At 38.7% G+C, this 22,255-nt stretch overlaps 1 protein-coding gene across 4 annotated transcripts in view; it reads left to right on the top strand.

Moving 5' to 3' along the window:
• The window catches only part of PRSS35 (serine protease 35), a 101,968-nt gene that overhangs the window by 73,142 nt on the left and 6,571 nt on the right, over window positions 1-22,255 (top strand). The window contains exons 4-5 of one of the 4 annotated variants that reach the window (XM_058307093.2): window positions 8,225-8,317; window positions 10,514-10,652. The gene's annotated coding sequence lies outside the window, so the exon portion shown is untranslated. Of the gene's footprint in view, window positions 1-8,224; window positions 8,318-10,513; window positions 10,653-14,172; window positions 14,373-21,333; window positions 21,423-22,255 lie in introns of those variants that run through there. The other 3 variants (XM_058307096.2, XM_058307092.2, XM_058307094.2) reach the window with 3 other exon arrangements.

The raw sequence follows: 22,255 nt of genomic DNA on the forward strand, positions 1-22,255 counted from the left end.
AACTGTTAGATAGCAGTGTTTTCAAATGTTCCTGGTGAATGACTTGTCCTTAGCAGTGAACCAACATTTGTCATCATCGCTAGGTCACAAATATATTTTTTTGTTGATTTGGGGTAAATCTTCTGTGAAATGAAAAAAAATTCACTTTGAAAGATCAATAGTGAGACTTCTGGAAAAATAGCTAGAGGACAGGCAGTAACAGCCTGGGGGGAAATGTTGTAAGGTTTAGGACACCAGAAGAAGGCTGGACACCACCCAGAAGAGAGAGGAGTACAGGAAAAGAAACTTACAGAAAGACTGTGAATGGTAGATGCAGCTGTAGCTGCCAGCACCCTTCCCTCCACACTCTGAGCACACAGCTTGGACCTCTCCAGCCTCTGGCTGAAGGCTTTGGACAGAGAGGGCTGCAGGGATCCACTCCCCAGGAAATGTGAGAAAGAGGGATACTGCCTAAGGCTGATTCAGCTTTTGGCCAGCAAATTTGGTCTGCTGTGTCTCATAAGCATTTCCAGGTCTGGTGGGATGCACCATTGTTTGTCTTGGGAGCTGGCAAGAGACAAAAGATATCTGACCCTCTCAATCGCCCTCCCTACTGAATGGAAAAAATTGAGCAGGGGCTCAGGGAGTGAATGATAACCTGAAGTGCAACAATGTAAGTGTCATGGGAGTTCTCGAAGTTGAAGAAAAGAGAAAAGAGGCAAAAAGCATATTTAAAGAAATAAAAACTGAAAGTTTCCCAACTCTCATGAAAGCTATGAATTTACATGTCCAAGAAATGCGGTGTACCCAAATCAGGATAAATCCTAATACACCGACTCCAGGACACATACTACTCAGTCCAAATGTCAAAGACAAACAGAAAATTCTGAGAGCAGCAAGGCAGAAGCAAATCATCACATACAGGGGATGCCCAGTAAGATTTAATGAGGATTTCTTATCAGAAACCATGGAAGCGGGAAGACAGTGGTATGATATAATTAGGATACTGAAAGAGAAAAATTGCCAGCTGAGAATGCTTTACCTGGCAAGATTTCCTTTATATATGATGGTGAATTTAAAATATTCACAAATAAACAGAAACTAAGAACATTTTTTTGCAGGAAGTATTAAAGGGAGCCTTATAACCTGAAAGAAAAAAGACAGGAGAGGCTTGGAGGAGAGTGTAGAAGGCAGGACTAACAGGAAGGATAATCAAAAGAGTAAAATGATGATGAAAATAAGACGTAACATGTAAAGTCAAAGAATAAAATTGTGGAAGTAAATAATGCATTTACAGTAATCTCATTTAATGTGAATGGATTCAATGCCCCAATCAAAAGATATAAGCTGACAGAATGAACAGAAAAACATGAGCCATCGCTATACTGCCTACAAGAGACTCACCTTAGACCCAGGGATACAAACTGACTGAAAGTGAAGGGTTAGAAAAAGACACTCCACACAAACAGTACTCAAAAAAAGAGTATGGGTAGCTATACTAATATCAGACAAAACAGGCTTTAAATGCAAAAAAAGGTTATAAGAGATACAGAAGCTCATTGCATATTAATAAAAGGGACAATCTACCAGAAAGAAATAACAGTCATAAATATCTATGCACCTTACAGGTGCCTCAAAACCCATGCGGCAAATTCTGGCAAAACTGAAGGGAGAAATAGACTTCTTTACAATTATAGCTGGAGATGTCATTACACCATTCACATCATTAGAAGATCGATAGAAGATTGACAAGGAAAGAGAACTAAAACAATATGATAAACAAGCTAGACGTAAAAGACATATACAGAATGCTGCATCCTAAATCAGTGGGTAATACATTATTTTTAAGTGTTCATGGATCTTTCTCCAGGATAGACCACAAGTTAGGTGACAAGGCAGGTCTCAATAAGTATAAAAAGATCGAAACTATACAAAGTCCTTTTCAGGCCATAATGGAATGAATGATAGATGGGAAGGGGGAAGTTTTGTAAATGAGTGGAAGCTAAACAACACAATCCTAAACAATCAGTGAGTCAAAGAAGAAATTGTAAGAGAAATTAGTAAATATATTAAGATGAATGAAAACAAGAACACAACTTATCAAAACTTTAGGATAGAGCAAAGCCAGTGCTGAGAAGGAAATTTATAGTCCTACATGCCTATATTAAAAAAGAAGAAAGAGCTAAAATCAAAGATCTAAGTGAACAACTGGAGAAACTAGATAAAGAACAGGAAACCAATCCCAAAGCAAGCGGAGGAAAGAAATAATAAGATTAGAGCAGAAATAAATGAAATGACCACAATCACCACTACAACAAAAACAAGAAAAATCAACAAAACCAAAAGCTGGTTCTTTGAGAAAAATCAATAAAATCGACAGACCCTTAAAAGACTATCAAAGAAAAAAGAGAGAAGATGCAAATAAATAAAATCAGAATGGAAGGTGGGAAGTTACGACTTGTCACACAGAAATAAAAGGATATTATAAGAAATAAGAGGATATTATGAGAAATTGTATGCCAACAAACTAGATAACCTAGATGAAATGGACAAATTCCTAGAAATGCACAAAGAACCTACCTTGACTATAGAAATACAAGAACTCAACAAACCAATCACATTTAAAAATACTGAAACAGTTATAAAAAAATCTAACAACAAAGAAAAGTCCAGGACCAGATGGCTTCACAGGTGAATTCTACCAAGTAATTTAAGAAGAATTAGTACCAAGACTGTTTAAACTCTTCTGAAAAATTGAAGAGGAGGGAAATTACCCAAAACATTTAGGAAGCCCACATCTGCCTACTACCAAAGCCTAATAAAGATACTACAAGATAAAGAAAATTAGAAACCAATCTCTCTAGTGAACATAGATGCAAAAATTCTCAACAAAATACTTGCAAATAGAATCCAACAGTTATTAAAAGAATTATACACCATGACCAAGTGGGATTTATTCCTGGTATGCAAGGGTGCTTCAACATAAGAAAATAAATTAACGTAATACCACATTAACAAATGGAAGGGGAAAAAAACCACATGACCATCTTGAACGATGCAGAAAAGGCATTAGACAAAATCCAACATCCTTTCTTGATAAAAAGCACTTCAAAAATAGGAATAGAAAGAAAATTCCTCAATATTATAAAGGACATATATGAAAAACCTACAGCAAATCCTGTACTCAATGGAGAAAGTTTGAAAGCTTTCCCTTTAAGATCGGGAACAAAAGAAAGATGCCCACTGTCACCACTGTTATTCAACATGGTGCTAGGTCTAGCTAGAGCAATTAGACAAGAAAAAAAATTAAAGTCATCCAAATAGGAAAAGAAGAAATAAAACTCTCATTATCCACAGACATGACCCTATATTTAGAAAATTCTGAAATGTCTACAACAAAGCTACTTGAGCTAATAAATTCAGCAAAGTGGCAGGATACAAGATCAACAGGAAAAATCAGTAATGTTTCTGTACACCAGTTTTGAGCAATCTGAGGAGGAAATCAGGGGAAATATTCCATTTACAAAAGCCACTAAAAAGAGTCAAATCTTTGTAATAAATTTAACCAAAGAAATAAAAGGACCTATATGCAGAAAACTACAAAACAAAGCTAAAAGAAACCAAAGAAGACCTAAACAAATGGAAAGACATTTGTGTTCATGGATTGGAAGATTAAATATCATGACAAGAATATTCATCATGTTCTTGAAAGTATTTTTCTAGTTTGCTATTGATATTTTTTCCTAGTTACTTTTTAAAAACAGTTTTATTGAGATATAGTCACATACCATACATTCCATCCAAAGTGTACAATCAATGGCTTTTAGTATAATCACAGCGCTGTGCATTTTTCTGCACAAAAAAATTTAGAACAATTTCATTACTCCAAAAAGAAAAACTCCACACAACTTAGCAGTCATCTCTCAATCCCTCTAGCCTTCCCCAGCTCTACATAACCACTAATCTATTCTATCTTTATAAATCGATTTGTATTTACATTTGATATAAATGGAATTCTACAATATGTATTACTTTGGGTCTGGTTTCTTTCACTTACCGTAATTTGAGTTTTTGGTGGGGTTTTTTTGAATATTAACATCTTGTAACATTAACATACCTTTGTTCAGTTTCAAAGAAAAACAGCTATGATATGATGGAAAACTGCATATTTAGGTATTGCATAAAACTACACATAAATTGGCAACAAAAAACATGGTGCAACAGATAAGTTGATAAAATATACAAATAACTAATTGACATAAGAGGCAAAGGAGTTTGGAAGTAGTTGGAAAACTGTTTCATGTCAACAATAATGAAATAAAATCATGGTAAAACAAGAAGATTCCATGTTATTCATGTCTATATCTTCACTCCCTAGCACTTAGCCTAAAACATACAAAGCACCCAGTAAATATTAGTTGTATTTTAAAAATAATTGAATAAATATATTTTTACATGCAAAATTAGCAAACAAATTTAAATGATAAAAGCCAAAGCTGGTGAGTTTATGGTTAAAATAGCACATTCAGACTCTACCTATATGTGTACACTGGCACCAAACTATTTGAAAGTAATATTTATATTAAAAAGTATAAACATGTCATTCTTTTACCTGCTTCTAGAAATTTGTCTGAAAGAAATAATCTATTAATAGAAGAAGAAAAATGTACCTACTTAGAATCTGTCCTTGCCTTTCTCAGCCCTGTTTTGCCACTGGTGCTAAAAAATTTGATTGTTCAGCCCAGCCTCAATTTCTGGGCCACTTCTATCTAGGCCAAGCCTAGCTATAAATTAGGAATCCCAGCTTCACTCCTGGGAGGATCTGGAATTTATCTTGCTGCTTTAGGCCTAGGGATGTGTTTATGATGAGGTCAGAGCCCCCAAAAGCATCCGATCTTGCAAGCTTTTTTTGGCCTTTGTTTTTGGAGTTAATTTCAGTCATGTTAGGAGTGGAGTTTTGCACAAATCTCATCCAATTTGTTTTGGGGTCTAATCCCTTTATTTTTTCTTGCCTACTCTTTCCCCTGGGCATCTGGAAACAGCAGGCTTCCATCCAACACTGCATTGCCTCTGCTCAGAAACTCCTGTAATCTTTCTCCACCAACCAGATAGGCACGTTCTCTACTTCCCTCTCACCATTTCCCTGGCCATATCAAACCAGGCAGTCTAGACTGACCTTGAGTTCCTGGTTTATGATTTGAAACGATAGCCACCCACTACCACCCATTCCATTCCCTCTCCTTCTGGCTGATTACATTGTTCCTGGAATACTTTGAGGCAATACTATTACCAGTAGTGATACTAAAAGAAATTTGTTGTAGTGTTATTTATGAAAGTGAAAAACTGCTAAGAACTTATGTTCCAACTGTAGAGGAAGGGTTAAGTAAGTTATGAGGTAAACTTTCATAAGAGTATTCGTTTTTAAACATTAAATTTATAAAGCATCAAGGAAAAATAGTTTACTATTCAGTGGAAAAGTAAACAGAATGTATCTATACCATTACTCTGTTTTAAGTTATAAATAATGCTATTTGTAGCATTTTTAGAGGTCTGCAACTTACTTTGCAGTGTATAAAAAATAAGATGGATAGAGGGATGAAAAAATGGATATGAGGCAAGCCAATAAAATAGGGAATCAATAGACGGATCTGGAACCTGGCAGGAAAATCCACGTGACCATGGATACCCAACAAGATGGCTGCTGGAGGAACCTGTGAGACCCCCCATTCAGAATGAGATTTCCTCCAGAAGCCAGGAGAAGCCCCGGATAATCTCCAGGGACCTTATCATTGGGCTCTCCCAGGGGATTGATGGGTGGGGTAATCAATCAAAACAGCAAACAGCTGGGCCTCCTCCTCTGGCATTAGCAAAGGGGCAGAATAATTAATGGTTCAAAAAGCGAACACAAAGGCTGACCTGACCCTCTCTTGCCTTTTGACTCCTTGTATTAGTCAGCCAAAGGGGTGCTGATGCAGAATACCAGAAATTGGTTGGTTTTTATAAAGTGTGTTTATTTGGGGTAGGAGCTTACAGATACCAGCCATAAAGCATAAGTTACTTCCTTCACCTACGTCTATTTTCCCATGTTGGAGCAAGATGGCTGCTAACGTCTATGAGGGTTTAGGCTTCCTGGGTTCCTCTCTTCCCAGGGCTTGCTTCTTTCCAGGCTTAGTGTTCCTCTCTTCCCAGGGCTCTGGCTTAAGGCTTCATCATCAAACTCCAACATCAGAAAACCCTCAGCTCTGTCCTTTGCCATCCCTTGAGGGGTGGGGACTCAAAGCCCTAATGATGTGGCCCAATCAAAGCCCTACTCATAACTTAATCATGCCCAGATACAGACCAGATTACAAACATAATCCAATTTCTATTTTTGGAAGTCATAACTATATCAAACTGCTACACTCCTGTTCTTGCTTTCTATCCCCTATTCTGGCCTACTTCCCTCAACCCTGGCCCGCCCCGCCCCGCCCCCTCCACCTGCCCCCAGCTTGGATCAGGGCACAAGACAATCTGGGAATTTGTAATCTGTAATGAGGAATTGTAGTCTGTAAATCGGTCCTCTTTATTACTTTTAGTCCCTTCCACTCTACCTGGAACCCATGATCTATTATTTTCTCCCATTTCTCTTCCCTCTCTTCTTTAACACATTACTGGCCTAACTAACCTGGCTTGCTTTTGAAATTCATTTCTTGTAGCTTAGCCAAGAACCTAGAGAAAATCCAACAGCAGAAAGATATGTGATCAATCAAATACAGAAAAATGTTAACTGTAGACTAAGTGGTGGGTATTTTGGTGTTTACTGTAAAATCATTTCAACTTTTTGTATGTTTGAAAACTTTTGCAATAAAATATTTAAAAAATTATAAATGTATAGAGACAAGGACTGTAGATACAGGAACAAATTAAATGGATTTTATTGGTGGTGTTTTTATGATTGTGGGTAATTTTTTCTCTTTAATTTAGACAGTTATGAGTATTGTTGAAGTTCTTTAAAAAAACAAGCAGTGGTAAATCCCCACTGAGTTTTTAAAAACTCTTTATAATTCCCTAAAAATATGTTTCTGTTTTAAAACTCACTTTCTGGTGTTTAGCCTAAAGGTCAAAATTCCATCCAATATAACTGTTTTTCACTAACATCAGAAACTTTCTCCCTCTGAACCCTTTTGTTTTCTATTATTGACTTAAAAATCTAAGTAGACACATAATACAGCTTTTTTTTTTTTTTTAACATTCACATTTTTAAGGGCATACTAGGAAATATAGAGTGGGAGTGGAGGTGTTACATTTGTACGCAAACGAAAAAGTGCCCGTCAACAACTCACCATATGTCTGTTTATCACCACTTGGATTTGGGAAATGATAACTTTGGTTTTACATTTCCATAAACAAAGCTACAGGTTTCTGCATTCCTGTTATTCATTACTGCAACTCTGGGGGAAAAAAATTTTATGTGAAAACTGCTTTACCGAAAAAAGAATGTTTTTAATAAGCAAAGTTCAAATTCAAACATCCAAGTTCAGAAATATCAAAAGGAAATATTTATTGTTGAATATATAGTTTTCGGTTGTTTTTTCTAGCCTTATTTAGAGAAAGGGTTTGAGATTTCATTACAATCAGTTTAATCATTCATTATGTTCCATATATTGTGTACTTTGAGGAATGTAACAGTGTAAAAGGGAAGGTTCTTGTCCTCACACTGCAGAAATTTCAACATTTCCACCACCATCACATGAGGGCTGTAAGAGCAAGACCAGAAGAGGGTGTGAGATTTTAGAGCTGGCTTCATGGAGAAGGAGGCAATTGAGCTCACATACAAAGCAGCTTCAGATCAAAGGGATTTGAGGAAGTGGGGAATAAGCATGTTCGCAGTTGGAAAGGACTGAAGATTTGTAATGAAAGTAATTCATGAAGCAAAATCAAAGGAGTACCGTCAAAAGGGCAGAGAGGTGGGCCATAGAGAGGGATGCTAAAAGATGGGTTAGGTGTCAAAATTTTTTTAGTTGGAGAGGGAAAAACTGAAAAACCTAATTTCAGACAGTTTTAATGCTCTCAGGGAAGAATGAGATATTGGTTGGGGGGTTGACTAGGGGTTGGTGGCAGTGGCAACCAGTTCATGGGGACAGGATGAGGTTTGAAGATACAGAAAAGTTTTAGGAATAGCACTCTGATTGACCTTTATGTTTAAGAAACGTTGATCCTAAGTCACATTTCACTTCTTTTTCATTTTCATTTTTATTTTTTGCAGCATAACATCTAAAAGGGAAGGAGCTTCGGAATTACACCAACTGGCATTTGAATCCCAGGAACCCATTTACCAACTCTGTGACCTTGGAAAGAAGTACTTAAACCCTGGGAGTCTCTGTCATGAAGTGCACGTAAATTACCTGTGTAAACGTGTTTAGAGCAGTGCTTCTAAACTGGGGTGATTTTGCCCTCTGAGAGACATTTGGCAATATTTTGACAATTTTCGCTGTCACAATTGTGGGGCGTGCTACTGGCACTGGCGGGTAGGTCCAGGGTTGCTAGTAAACTTTCTACAATGCACAGGACTGTCTCACACAACAGAGAATTAGCCAGTTCAAACATCTAAGGAGTTCAAGTTGAGAAACACTGATTTAGAACAAAGCCTGGGGCATTATAAAAAACTCAGTAAATGTTAATTCTTTCCTTATATTAATCATGGTAAACCAAATGGAGAACTTTAATCCATAAGTGACCACATAGAAAGGTGTTTTTTTCCCCTAGAATATTGCAAATGCTCTGCTGTTTGAAGAAGACAAAAGTCTAATTTAGATATGGGAAAGAAGGAATCTTTATACAGAAATAAAATTCTCACATGAATATAACATGAAAAAATAAATTCAAGGAACACCCGAAGTCTAACTCACAGTTACAAGAGCTTTTGAAAAAGTCTGCACTAGCATAGACTCTGTTTCTAATTTATGGTGATCTCTGATCCAACCCTTGAAGGAAACTTTCAACTGATTGGGATTTAAATTTATATACTTTTCATATACCAGTGATATGATGGTTTAGAAATAAAACAGAGAATTCAGAATTAGATAACAAATTGAATGCTTAAGTTCTATGCAGTCTTATTGTGGAATTTCTTGGCTAAAACGGAACCTGAAGTATATCAAGCAACTTTAGTGTCAATTTAGCACAGCTTTACCTGAAATATGTTAGTGTCTCTGGTTTCTCCAGGATTATAGACACTAAAATACGTAAATATAAAGTGTTTTTAGTATTTCATATTTGTGTCAAAAGTTCAAATTAGTTTTTATTATATTTTGGTGGTGCTAGGAGAGAGGGACAGCTCTGAAAACACATTAGCTAGTTACCTAGTACTTAGCAATTATATCACACCCAAACCCCATGTTTGTTTAAATGCCCTGGACATTTTTTTTTTTTAACATTATGAGCATAGCAAGACAAAAACCAAACCAACAAAAGAAAAAAATACCCCAAACCTTTTACTTGTTGAAGTAAATGTGATCAGGAGCTTTGAAAACATCCTTTGAATTTGATGGTAAGTTCTAAACTAAGAAGTCAGGCCAGCTAAAAATTGGATGAGAAGAAAACTTTGTGCCAGCCCTGATGTCTGCTCACTGGACACTGGCCCAGACCTCCTCCCCTGGCTTCAAGTCACTGATTACAGTTGAAAGAAAAGGGGAGAGGACCATTATCCCCGGAACGGGACTGAAAAGTATCAGTGGACTTCAGGCCTTGGCTGAAATCCCCAATCATGTCACTCCTGTGAGCAGACAGAGTTGCTCTATGAGTGCTAAAAACAGTAGCTTCCATTTGTAGAGAGTTTACTACTTACCAGGTGCTATACTGATATTCTTGTATTTGATCCTAACAACCTTCCAGGGTTGAGATTATCATTCCCATTTTACAAATTAAAAAAAAAAAAATCAGTCTGAGAGATTAAGTAAACTGCCTGAGTTCACCCGGTCTGGTGCATAGCTAAGCCAGTACTTAAATCTAATATGAAAGGAAGGTTGAAATGATTAAAAAAATAATACCTTGATTTATGGATGTCTTCAATGAAAATAGATCTATTGTATTTTTCTTTTACCGATTTTACAAATACTCCATAAAATATGAGAAAATTACAATCATAATTCCTCAGTCATATGAGCATCTCATATCTTCCTTATGCTTATACACCATATACAGTTTCACAAAAAAATAGATCATGAGCATGCTTTAAAAATTCAAAGGCAGCTCCCTGCCCCCCCACCCCAGGAAGTACCAGGAACTTCATACATGTGGAGCAGGTGCTCAACCACTGAGCTACACCTTCTCCCTCAAGGACAACTTTTTTAATGGAGATATATCTCCTACCTCCTTCTTCCCATTTCTTTCCACATTTTATCAATAATGCTTTCCATATCTTTTCCTATGTTCACATAATCATAATTAAACATATATATGTACATTTACATATATATAGTTTTACAGTTGTTGGGTTTATATTAATAGGGTCATCTTTTTTTGTTTGTTTTTTGTTTGTTTGTTTGTTTCTCAGTGCATTTCAGTGATTCGCACTCTGAGGAAATCCCTCCAAGGTGGTTGTTTTGGATCTGACTTCCTCCTGCTAATGGCAGCATAATTTGGCAGCAGAGTTTGGATGTACTGCAGCCTAGTCAACCATTTTCCTTTGACAGGTATACATGTATTCACTTTGTTTCTTTTTTTCTCCCACTACACAAAAACTGTCTTTGGAATACACTTGGGCAAACCCTTGACTTGAGATTTACAAGAGTCTCTATACTCCAGCAAGACCCCATGAATCCTGTTTCTGGGAGACCTTCTGGTTTGGGGCTCAGTGTTTTAGTCTTGGTTGCATTCCCCGGAGTTCAAGTCCCCTTCAGATTCCTTATTCACACTTATTTGTAATGGCTCTAGGTCAAGCCTCAGTGATTTCTGTGGGAATCCAGTTTCTTCTCATTTCCCCTACTCTAGCTAAACTACAGATGAGTGTGCTAGAGATTGCCTCAATTCTGGTCCATTGTTAATACCCTTTCACTTTCTCAAGTAACATTCATTAAATATCTAATTCCAGGTTTTGCACCTAATACTGGGGATATAAAAATTTTGTTGCTCGTGAGGGTCTCACAGTCCCATTCGGGGAAGCAGACATGAAACAAATAATTCCAAGAGGGTGACTAGTGCCCAGGCTCAGTGCGGGCATACAGAGGAGTGCTGCCTCGCTACACGGCAGGCCCAACATGCAGGAAGGGGCAGGGACTCCACGGCTGCATGAAGAGACCCAATTTTCACAATACTTTGGGGAACACATCATTGCTCCTCCTTGAGCCACAAAGAAAGATGGAGAAAGTCAGTGATTAGCAGGTTTGTGGAGAGCCAGCAAATATTCTTCAAATTACCTGATCATGGGTGGCTTCTAGCAGTGTAAATCTATTCTGAGGATAACTCCCACCTTCCTTTTAATTTTTCTTATCATGACATTTGCTTTACCTTCTCATTCTATCTTAACCAAGGGACCTTGGATTTTTAAAGATTACAGAGCCAGTAGTTCCCTGCATATGACCCAATGAGCAACCCTGGGGTTAAAAGTCAACAGGGAAGATTCCAGTCATAGAATGTCATATCCCAGAGCTCCTACAAGGTTGAGTCATCACTTAGACCTTGACCATGGACCATGAAGCATCTTCTCTTCCTATATTTCTATGGCTAAAAAATTACAAGTACATTTCCATGAGAGAAAAGATTTAGCCCTGAAAAGGGAGAGGTTCTATTGGGAAATCAAGTTTAGGAAAAAACTCAGTGGTAGAGCCTTAGTCATAGCCAGACCTGACAGGGTCACCACTTCTCTTCTACTGAGGCCACTTACCTCTAATGACCTGAAATGTGAGAAGAGAGGTGTCCAAACCCTCTTAGATCCATTTCTAGAGCGATATACAAATGCCCCCATTAAGCTGGGACCACCACAAGGTGGTTGTTAATGAATCCTGTCAGTGCATGAGTAGAGGGCTTGGGCTGAATTAAAAACAATTTGATAAAACCTTTGGTCATGAAAGTGACAAGATTTGGAGACCAAGTTTAGAAGAATTGTGGAAAGAGGGCTCAAAACTTTATTAGTGTTATTTTAAAAACAGATAACAACATTGCATTGCAATGCATTACTTCCTAAAATGTTAGCAGTCATAGGGTACAGTGTTCATTCCCATGTGAAAGCTGGTTGGGGAACATTGGAAAATCACAGGACCATCATAACTGGACTGGAATGGGGACCTTGATGGAATGGGAATTGACCCTTTTGTGATATTGTCGGATCTGAGGTGTCTGAATCGTCAGTGTAGGACTGCAGAAAACCTGAGAGGCAGGACTGGGCCAGGAGAAGGAATCCTGGTTAATGGAAGTTGGAATCCTGGAACTAGAGAAGCAGTAAATAATAGGCCCCAGGGTCAAATGTGCTAAAGCTTTAAATAAAAAAAAAAGTCAAATTGATGCTGAGTCAACCAGGCACAGATCCAGAAACAGAGTGCAGGAGGGACCCTGGAGTAAATAACTCCAGAAGGGGCTGTGCAAAATGTGAGGACACCTGACGTCTGTTCTGTGTGATGTTGATTGAATTAAGGGAATCACACCTGAACCCACACCAAATTCTTCTGGATTTATGTAACCTTAGAATCCCCCAAATATTTGAGAGGTACTGACATAGAACTTCTCCAGCCCAGCCTTCTCAATTTACTGATAAAGAAGCTGAGTCCCAGGGCACACAGATATTTAGTGTCAGACAACACTTCTGAGTTCTGGGCTTTCACTATGATTTCCCCACACTCCACTTGACTAGTAAATTTTCCAAGAAGCCTTCCTGGATGCCCCAAACTTGAGATAATATCTTCCCTCTCTGAGCTTCTTTTTCTTCCCTTCCTTCTTTTTTTTCTTTCTTTCCCTCCCTTCTCCCTCCCTCCCGTCTTGCTTTATTTCTGTCCTTGGTTTCTCATACGCAATTCTAATAATTCCTGTCAATTATTTTAGCACATAACCAACACCCATCATCTGTCAGCCTCTGTGGTAGTCATTGAGAATTCAAATATGCAGATGAAGATCATAATCTAGTTGGAGAATCGGAGAACTAATTGTACTACAAGACATAAAAATTATCAACAGATTCTAATTATATGGACAGATTCTAATTAAATGCTTATATGAAAACGCCGAGTGAGAAAAGCAGTATACAAAATTGCATGTGGTTTGATCTCATTGTGTTAAAAGCAAATCACATAGAAACCTGAGAAATGCACTAACTCACCAACGAAACAAGTGTTATTATGGGATACGCTAAGATCTTGTGTTATAAATACTCGTGCATTTACTTGATCTCCCTGCCTTGAGGCCATGGCCGAGTTTTCTTACTCATCATGTATCAAGTGCATCTTGCTCCCAACTTGCCCCCCCCAGTAGAAACTCAGTAAATGTTGAATAAACGAAGCTCCCTTCGTCACTCCAAAGAAGCACTTCTAATGAGGTGAATGAAAGGGACGAAGAGAGAAATGATAGTTAGAATTCTGGTGTGACTCGCATGGGAAAGGATCTTAAAGTAAGTCTCCAAAGCAGAAAAAGTCCACACCAGCGCTCCACCGACAGACGGAGACTGACGCGCGCCCCCTGGAGGTCGCCAAGGAGGCTCACGACAACATCCGCTTTCGGGACCACTAGGGCCGCAGGCGCCGACAGCCCGGGAGGCTGTATCCTGGGGAGCGAGGTCCCCAAAAAAGTATGGCTTGGGTTGGGGTGAGGAAAACGCGCTTGGTTCTTCTCGACGGCCGGGGTCAAAACTGCAAGCCGAGCAGAATAAGACTCATAAGGAACAAATCCCGCGCGTCGGCCCCCCTCCCCCGTCCCTGCACCCCCACTTTAGAGAATTTCCTTGAGACTATTTTGGGGATGCATACTATCCTAGGGGCAGACATTTCTTGGGAACTCATTAAATTTCCGAATGCCTAGTTAATTCCCTTGAGGGCAGGGATACTGGGGTACTAGGTTGCCTCTTGCGCCCCGCGATTCCAAGGAAACCCCCTCCGGCCGCGCGTGGGCTTGCTGCTCCCCCCCTTCGCGTCGGGCGTCTTCCCCCCCTCCCCTTCGCCTCCCTCCCCGCCGCGCGGTCCGCCGGGCGTCACCGCCCCCTTTCCCCTCCCACCTCGCGGCCGCGGCGGCGGCGCGGCTCCGGCCTCCCCCGCAGTCCTGCGGCGAGCTCGGGGCGGCGGTGGCCAGCGAGGCGGGGCGGCCGCGCGCTCCAGCCCTGCGCGAGGCTCCAGCGGCAGCGCCCCCGCCCGCCGTCCCTCCTCTGGTGACTGCCTCCGGGGCTCTTTGATCCCGACTGGGCAGCGCCCCCCGGGACCGACTAAACTTCGCAGGTAAGGATGGAGACTCCCCTCCCCACCCCGGGATGGGGAGAGACCCTAGAGCTTGGAAGTTTCTTTGAAAAAGTTAGGACCCACCCGAGCAGCGCTTCTTGGCAGCGGTCCAAAGATAGGGAGCAAAGTCGGTACTTCCAGACTTCAAAGAAACTTACTGGCCCTCCTATGGGCAATTCTATCGGCTTTTGCACGGTTTAATTAACAGCAACAAGGTTTGCATTGGAATATAAATGGAATTCTTTCTTTTTAAGCAGTACCAGAAGGGCCCTCTTTGTTTTTTATGAATAATAACATGCCATTGAAAAAGGTGTAAAACTGATTCCTGGAAAACCTCTTGTTGAAAAGTCCCTTTGGCAGGGTACTATGAAAGCTGGCTCTCTCTTAACATCCCCTCCCCCTTTCTCTCCCTTTTATCAACATGCTGTCTGGGTCAGCAAAAGGAGCAGTGCAAAGCATTTTTAAAAAGGGTGGTGGGTGGGATGAAATGAAAAGTCTTGGGCTGCCTTTAAAATACTGTAGCAAAATAAATGGGGATGGGGTAAAGCAAAATATTGATGATTGCTGAAGCTGAATGATGGGCCCATGGGGCTTATTGTATTTTTCTTTCTCCATTTGTGTAGGATTTTCTGTAATAAAACATTTTTTGAAAAGTTGGAGAAATGTTCCTGCTTGATGCTTGTCTTTTTTACACCACAATTATTTGAAAAGAAGCTGCAGGTCATATTTAGGGTTTTTGCCTTCTTTTATCAACCCTTCTAATGCATGAAATTAATTTTCATTTTATCCTAAGTATATTTGTCTCTAAAAATAATTATGAAAGTTATTATTTTGCTGCCTAGAGAATTATGATTAGAGTGGTTTGTCATTTAGAAGACAGTTAAAAGTTCAGCCAAATAAGACATCTAGACTTGAAAGTAGTGACCAAGCATCATATGGAATTTTGTTTTTATTAGGAAATATTAGAGGAGTTCCTTTAGTGTGGCAAGGGGTTGAATATGCATGCCAGCCACATTTTGTTTTCTGACAGCACAGAAACCTGTACACTTTTAAGAATCTTTTTAATGTTTTTATATGTGAGATTGCTTAGCATAGTGCTGGCACATAGTAGGTTCTCACTATATATTAAACAATTTCTAGTGTGGGTTAATTTTCCCTTTTGAGTAAATCATTTCTCTTTCTCTTCCCAATCCTCAAATAACCAAGGCAAGTATACTAGTAGGATTTTTAACACAGTAGGATTAGACTCATAGAATACCTTACATGGCACTGAGTTCACTTTGCAGATGGGGGAAGGTGGCAGAAAATGTGAGATGCAGGGAGGTTAGAAAATAGCAAAGTCAAACTAATGGTACACAAGTCATTATTTTATAACTTTGCTTAACTAAAAATGAAAAAAAAAAGTTGCAAGAAGGTAAAACCATTAAAGTTAAAAACTTTGTGATCATAAGATGGTTTAAAGCTGAAAAGTAGCAAACCTAATACTTTTATAGACATTCTTTGCTTTCACAGCCCAACTTTAAAGATATAAAGATAAGTCAGGAGCCTTATGCTGTGCACTTCATAAGCCAGTCAGTTTTTGAAGGAGCCAGCAGAGTTCCCTTGAGTCTCCCTTAGTGACATTTACGCAAATTTGATTTACATACAGCAATTCATTTCATAAATTGTGATATACTTGTCCTGGGAAAATAGCTTAAAAAACAAAGGGAGGCTTTATTTTTTTTATTGTGATGAGAAACAGAAGTTCTGGGTTGCTGTAAAATAATCAAATGTGTAACGTTACCATCTTCCTTTCCCTCAAGTACTGCCAAGGTTTTTAAGCAGACATTACTTTGTCTCCATTCTTGAAACTAAATTTGAAAATAGTGCAATGGATATGATATTTTAAATAGAGATTGGCACACAGTCAGTGAACTTTTTTGCCATTTATTTTTGGCATAGAATCATCAGAGAGCTTATTCTTCAGTAATGGATTATAGAATATTTGATAAACATATATGAAATATTTGGCAGGCTCAAGATTTTCCTTAGTGTGCTGAAATGAATTGCAGAGCATTTGGGGGACTATTTAGCAGTGCTGTAGGTCATGATGGAAATGTGCTAGCTCTGTAACAGTTTTGGAAAACCACCTGCCAGAAAGTTGTCTGGCTGCATTTCATCAGGATGGACTCTGTGGACTGTAGGTGGGTTTTCTAAATGTGACAAATTCCATATGTGGAAACCATTTAGTATAGTAATAGCCAGTTAGACTTTCTCTCCTGCTGAATCACAAATGCTTTTAAAATAAAACCTATTTCACAGCTGAGAAAATGTAAACAATTTAAATGCACAATGTTAGATTTGCAATCACTAAGCTACTTCTGCCATCTAGTGGTAGCAAAGAGGATAGCAGGCAAGTTGCTACCCAGAGGGCTAGAAATTGCAGCTTCTTGCGGATCACTTACTTGTGTATTCTCCTTGTGGTTTAATCTGGGACTTTAGAGCTGGAAGAGATCTTACAAACCTTGTCGTCAAATCCAATAGCTAAGAAGGCCTGCCAGAGAGATTCTTAAAAAAGGAAAGGGGTTTTGAAATGACAAATAACGTAGTAGTACTCAGTATGCATTGTTGAATGAACAAATGAATTTATCATTACAGCCTCACTTCTGTTTCTTTCTAGTGTTTCTACCCCATATCACCCTGAAGTTGTATCATGATCTTCTCTTTTCAGCTCTAAAATTGCATGTTTATATAATTTTCCATAAAATGAAAATTTTCATTTTTTGAAAAGTTGGAGAAACATTCTTTTCCACTTTCTATGACTTCCTACTAATTCCTTCTAAACATCCATGGCAGACAATTTTAGAAACTAGATACTTTATAGGTATACTATTGCTTCTGTAGCAAATTATTAAAAGTTGGTGGCCTAAACCAACATAAATCTATTATCTTACAGTTCTAAAAATCAGGGGTCTAAAATGTGTCAGCAGGACTGCATTCCTTCTGAAGACTTAGGGGAGGTTCCTTGTCTTTTTCCTTGGGTCATGGCCACATCCCTCCGACCTCTGCTTCCGTCTTCACTTCTCCTCCTTACCCTCTGACCCTCCTGCTTTCCTCTAATAAGGACCCTCATGACTACACTGGGCCCACCTGGATAACCCGGGATGCTCTCATCTCAAACCCCCTAATTTAATCACACTTGCAAAGTTCCTTTTCCCATGGAAAGAACATAGTCACAGGTTCTGGAGATTAGGATGTGGACATTTTGGTGCCATTATTTGGCATACCACAGTAAGATACACAGCAGTAAGAGAGGCATAAAATAATTTAGAAATATATACATAAATGTTAACTCCCACTGTTTGAAGATAATGATGATGATGATGATAATAATTGCTGCCATTTGTGCTTACTGCACTTTGGGCATTGTTTATATACACACACACATATAATATATTCTCACAAAAATACTCTAAAATATTTAATCTAGATTTAACAAATGTGCAAATTAAAGTTCAGAGAGATTAATAACCTTAACAAAATCACACTGCTAATAAGTGGCAAGTTTAAGTTGGTTTGGCTTCAAAGCCCACTGCCTCCATAATCATGGAAACACCCCAGTTTTAACTCTCCATCTTCATTATGTCACTAACACTTTTATTTTATGTTAACACTGTGATTCCATATTCTTTTTTGGAGTTAAAAAAATTATTATGGTAACATATAACATAAAATTAGCCATCTTAACCATTTTTAAGTGTTCAATTCAGTGGTATTAATTACATTTTCAATGTTGTACAACTGTCACCACCACCCCTTACCAAAATTTTGTCATCATCCCAAACAGAAACTCTGCGCCCATTAACCTATAACTGCAGCTGCTGGTGATCTGTCATCTACTCTCGGTCTCTGTGAATTTGCTTATTCTGGTTATTCCATATGGGTGAAATTCAATAATCCTTGTCTTTTTGGTCCTACCTAACTTCATTCAGCATAGTTATTTCAAGGTTTGTCTATGTTGTAGCATGTCTCAGAACTTCATTCCTTTTTATGGCTGAATAATCCATTGTATGCATATACCACATTTTGTTTATACATTTATCTGTTGATGGACTCTAAGATTTCTAGTTTTTAGCTATTGGAAATAAATCTGCTATGAACATTGGTACACAATTATCTCTCTGAGTCCCTGTTTTCAATTCTTTTGAGTATATATCTAGAAGTAGGCTTGATGGGTCAAGGTAATCCTATGTTTAATCTTTTGAGAAACCACCAAACTGTTTTCCACAGCAGCTGCAGCATTTTACATTCCCACCAGCAGTGCATGAGGGTTCAGAATTTCTCCACCTTCTTGTTAACACTTATTTTCTATGTTTTTAACACTAACCATCCTGGTGGTTGTAAAATGGTGTCTCGTTGTGGTTTTGGACACTATATATTTTTTTAGCTTAAATGTCACTTTTATTCAATTCTCCAGTCAGTGATGAACATCCAGTAAGTGCTTAAAGTGGGCCAGGATGTGTACTTTGTAAAATATCTATTCTTCTTTGCATCTACTCCTAAGTTATGATACTGCCTGTTCTTATATTAATAAAGTGTTCTCCAAAATATACCCTAATACAAGTGTTCTCCAAAGTATAACCCGTTTCTTTAATGTCCATTTTACACCTGTTTATTCTTCCTGATGATTTTCTCCATCTCCTGCTTTTGGCCTGTTGTCTAAGCCATCACTTCTCTTTGCAGTTATTTAGAACATTTGGGCCAGGTCACAATGTCAATCTGTTGTGTGTCAATCTTCACTGAACGGGCAAAGAGCAAAAATGGAGGAAAAGAGAAGAGAGGGCTGGTGCATGCTTCATAATTAGGTTTGTGTTTAAATGTCGATGTGGGCAGTGGTGTTGGGAGGGACAAGTGATTGAACTCATGGCTAGCTAAATAAAGGACAGTCAAGCTTTAAAAAGTGGTTATGCCATCATTGCTATGTCCTAACATACACTTTAGGGTAGAGGTTGGTGCTGGTTAGGATCTTTGATGTGACTGATCATCCCTGACCAACACCAACCCCCCTCAAAATGTTTGATGGATTAATAGAAACTTTTGCCCCATGGCAAAACACTGTACACATGAATTCGGACAACCACCTTACAAGAGGGGCCAGGTGAAAGAGGGCTGGGTATGTGTGGACTGATCACTGAGGCAGGGAAAGCAAGTCAGTGCAGGTCCTCAATGGTTATTAGCCTTTTCATTTTCATGTACAGGAAAATAGAATTCATTTGAAATAAATAACATAGTGAGTAATCATCTAAACTTTCATTGATCCACCTTCCCTGACTGAGCTAGAATATAAACTTCTCAGGGTAAAAAAAGCAACCAACAAACCAAACAAAAAAACTACAGTGTAATTATGTTATGTCATAGTAAAATTCTATACAAGTCTCTATAGACTCACTCCAAAAGTTAGATTTTTTCCTTGCACTGTAAATTGCTTCCTTGGAGTAATTATTTTGACATTGAGTCTGCTTTATTTTAGGCTGATGGCCTTGATGTAGTTCCAGAATTCCGAATGTAGTCCCAGGCTATAAATAAGACATACAGAATGCAATATAAATGTTCTGTGGCTGGGTAATGTTTAATCACACTTAAGCTTAAGAGCAATGAGAAGCGTGTATTACAAATCCTCAGATACAGAACTGCGTAATTAGGAAGGCATTCATTTGGGTATCTCTAAAGGGAAGCTGTCCTTGTACAACAGAAAAAAAAAAAAAAGAAAAGGAAAAAGGATTTGAGAGTGTGTTGGAAATGACCCTGAAATAAAAATAATTTGACTGTAAAATTGACTTCTTAGACATCTAAAAGTACTCTAGCTTTGGCTTATATTATAACCTGCTTTAAAGTGATATTAATTCACCCATTAAGTAGGAAAATAGTTATAAAACAACATACTTATTGACTGCTTATTATACAATGGGCTCAGTGGTAATTCTCTGTGTGAATCATCTCATTCAATCTCCACAATAATCTTATGACAAACTGATTACCATTATTCCTACTTTCAGATGAGGAAACTGAAATTTAGGGAGATTAATGGGCTACCCCAATTCGTATGACTAGTGGTAAAGATGGGACTTGAGCCCGAGTCTGCTCACTGCCTGGTCTGCGCTCGTAACCACTATGCTATAGCTACTCAGATATTCTAAATTCTAGCAGCGATCACATTTCTAAGAAGCCATAAACAAAAAAAAAAAAACACAAAAAACTAGTTATGTGTGGTCATTTCTATTAATAGGCCAGGATCAGATCATAGCTGTTCCATCAGGGAGAACTCATCTACATATAATTATATTCTTGCCTCTTTCCTAATTCCCTTCCACATAGTTTGTCTCCAGGATAAAACTCATAATCAACTATGTGTACTCTGGCTTGTGGTGGAAAGTGATGACTGCAACTGCAGTTTCATTAACTAAAATTGGAATTTGAAACCCTAATTCTCAGCCATCTGGAAAGTGACAGGGAAGGTCCCAGTTATAATGGAAGATAGGAAAAAGGAAGGGGAGGGCAAAAGGTGAGGAACATTAGAGCTTTCAAAATATTATACCTGCCCCACCAATTGGGACAGTGTTTCTCTAGAGCAATGGATTGGAACTTTCTGGATAATGCACATATGTGGCTATATCTAACCATGGGCTGCTCTAGCAGTAAAAGCTACTCTTTATGCTACATCAACATTTTACCACAAGGCAAACCTAGATTTTCCAAAAGACAGTGTCCTTAAACATTTGTCCAATTCTAAATTACAGGCCAAATTAGACAGGCTAACTAAACCCATGTCCTCTTATTACTGTGATTCTGAGGTCATATTATGAGGCTCTGCCCATCTGTGCCCAAGGATAGATGTGGGCATGACTGTTACTCCTGTGGTGCATTGCAACAGAGCTCCCTCAGAGGGCAGCAGACAGGGCTGGCGAGCTGGTGCCACTGCAGGATCTGGAGCATGAGGCGCTGGAGGCATTACACGCAAGCTTACTGAATTTGATTTTTTCCCGGACATCTTATTAAAACACTTCTAGAAAAGTAAGTTATGTTTGTTCTTTATTAAATGCCTCAACCATTCAGCACTAGCAGTTGCTGACAGAGTAAAAGAGCAAAGTTCGGGAAAGCATTTATTTTTACGAAGTGATGAAGCAGACAAGGGTGTATGTGCTGTTTCAAACAGGGTTAATAAACCCCCCCTGGATGCTCTCTGGTGTATGACTCAAGCTCCTGCACTATTTGAAGTGGTCTTCAAATGTCACCAAGCATTAGAATCACCTCGAGTGCTGGTTAAAATATATATGGCTGGGTCCCATCTGCAGAGTTTCTGACAGGAAGTCTGGGGTAGGGCCCAAGAATTTGCATTTTAACATGTTCCCAGGTGACGCTGACACTGCTGGTCCTGGGGCTATGATCTGAGAGCTACCAGCTCAGTGTTCCCTTTTGGTGGGCACCCGAGATTTGGGCCCTCAGCCATTTTTTTCTGAAGATGTTCACCTGAGCATACACTTATTTGGAAAACCACACCTATCCAGTCGTTGCTTTGTACCAAACCTAGTTTAAAACAGACTGATGGCATTGAAAATTTCAAAAGTATTGCTAATATTTAAAAATCAGTGTTACATACTTAGTTGACAAATGAAATTATAGTTGATTACAATTCAACTCTGATGTGACTGTCTTAAAAGTCTGGCTACAGAATTGTGGTACATTGCTCATGTTTTATTTGGTAAAGAGTAGGGGAAATCCTACATTTGAGCATATCAGTATTCTAGTTCAATGATTTGTATACTAAAATCTCATCTTGTCAGTTATTTAATTTTTATATTCTGCCTTTCTAAACCTTAATTGCTTTTCTGATTCCTAACAGTTGC

The sequence above is a fragment of the Dasypus novemcinctus genome, chromosome 11, assembly GCF_030445035.2.
Source record: "Dasypus novemcinctus isolate mDasNov1 chromosome 11, mDasNov1.1.hap2, whole genome shotgun sequence".
Taxonomy (NCBI): domain Eukaryota; kingdom Metazoa; phylum Chordata; class Mammalia; order Cingulata; family Dasypodidae; genus Dasypus; species Dasypus novemcinctus.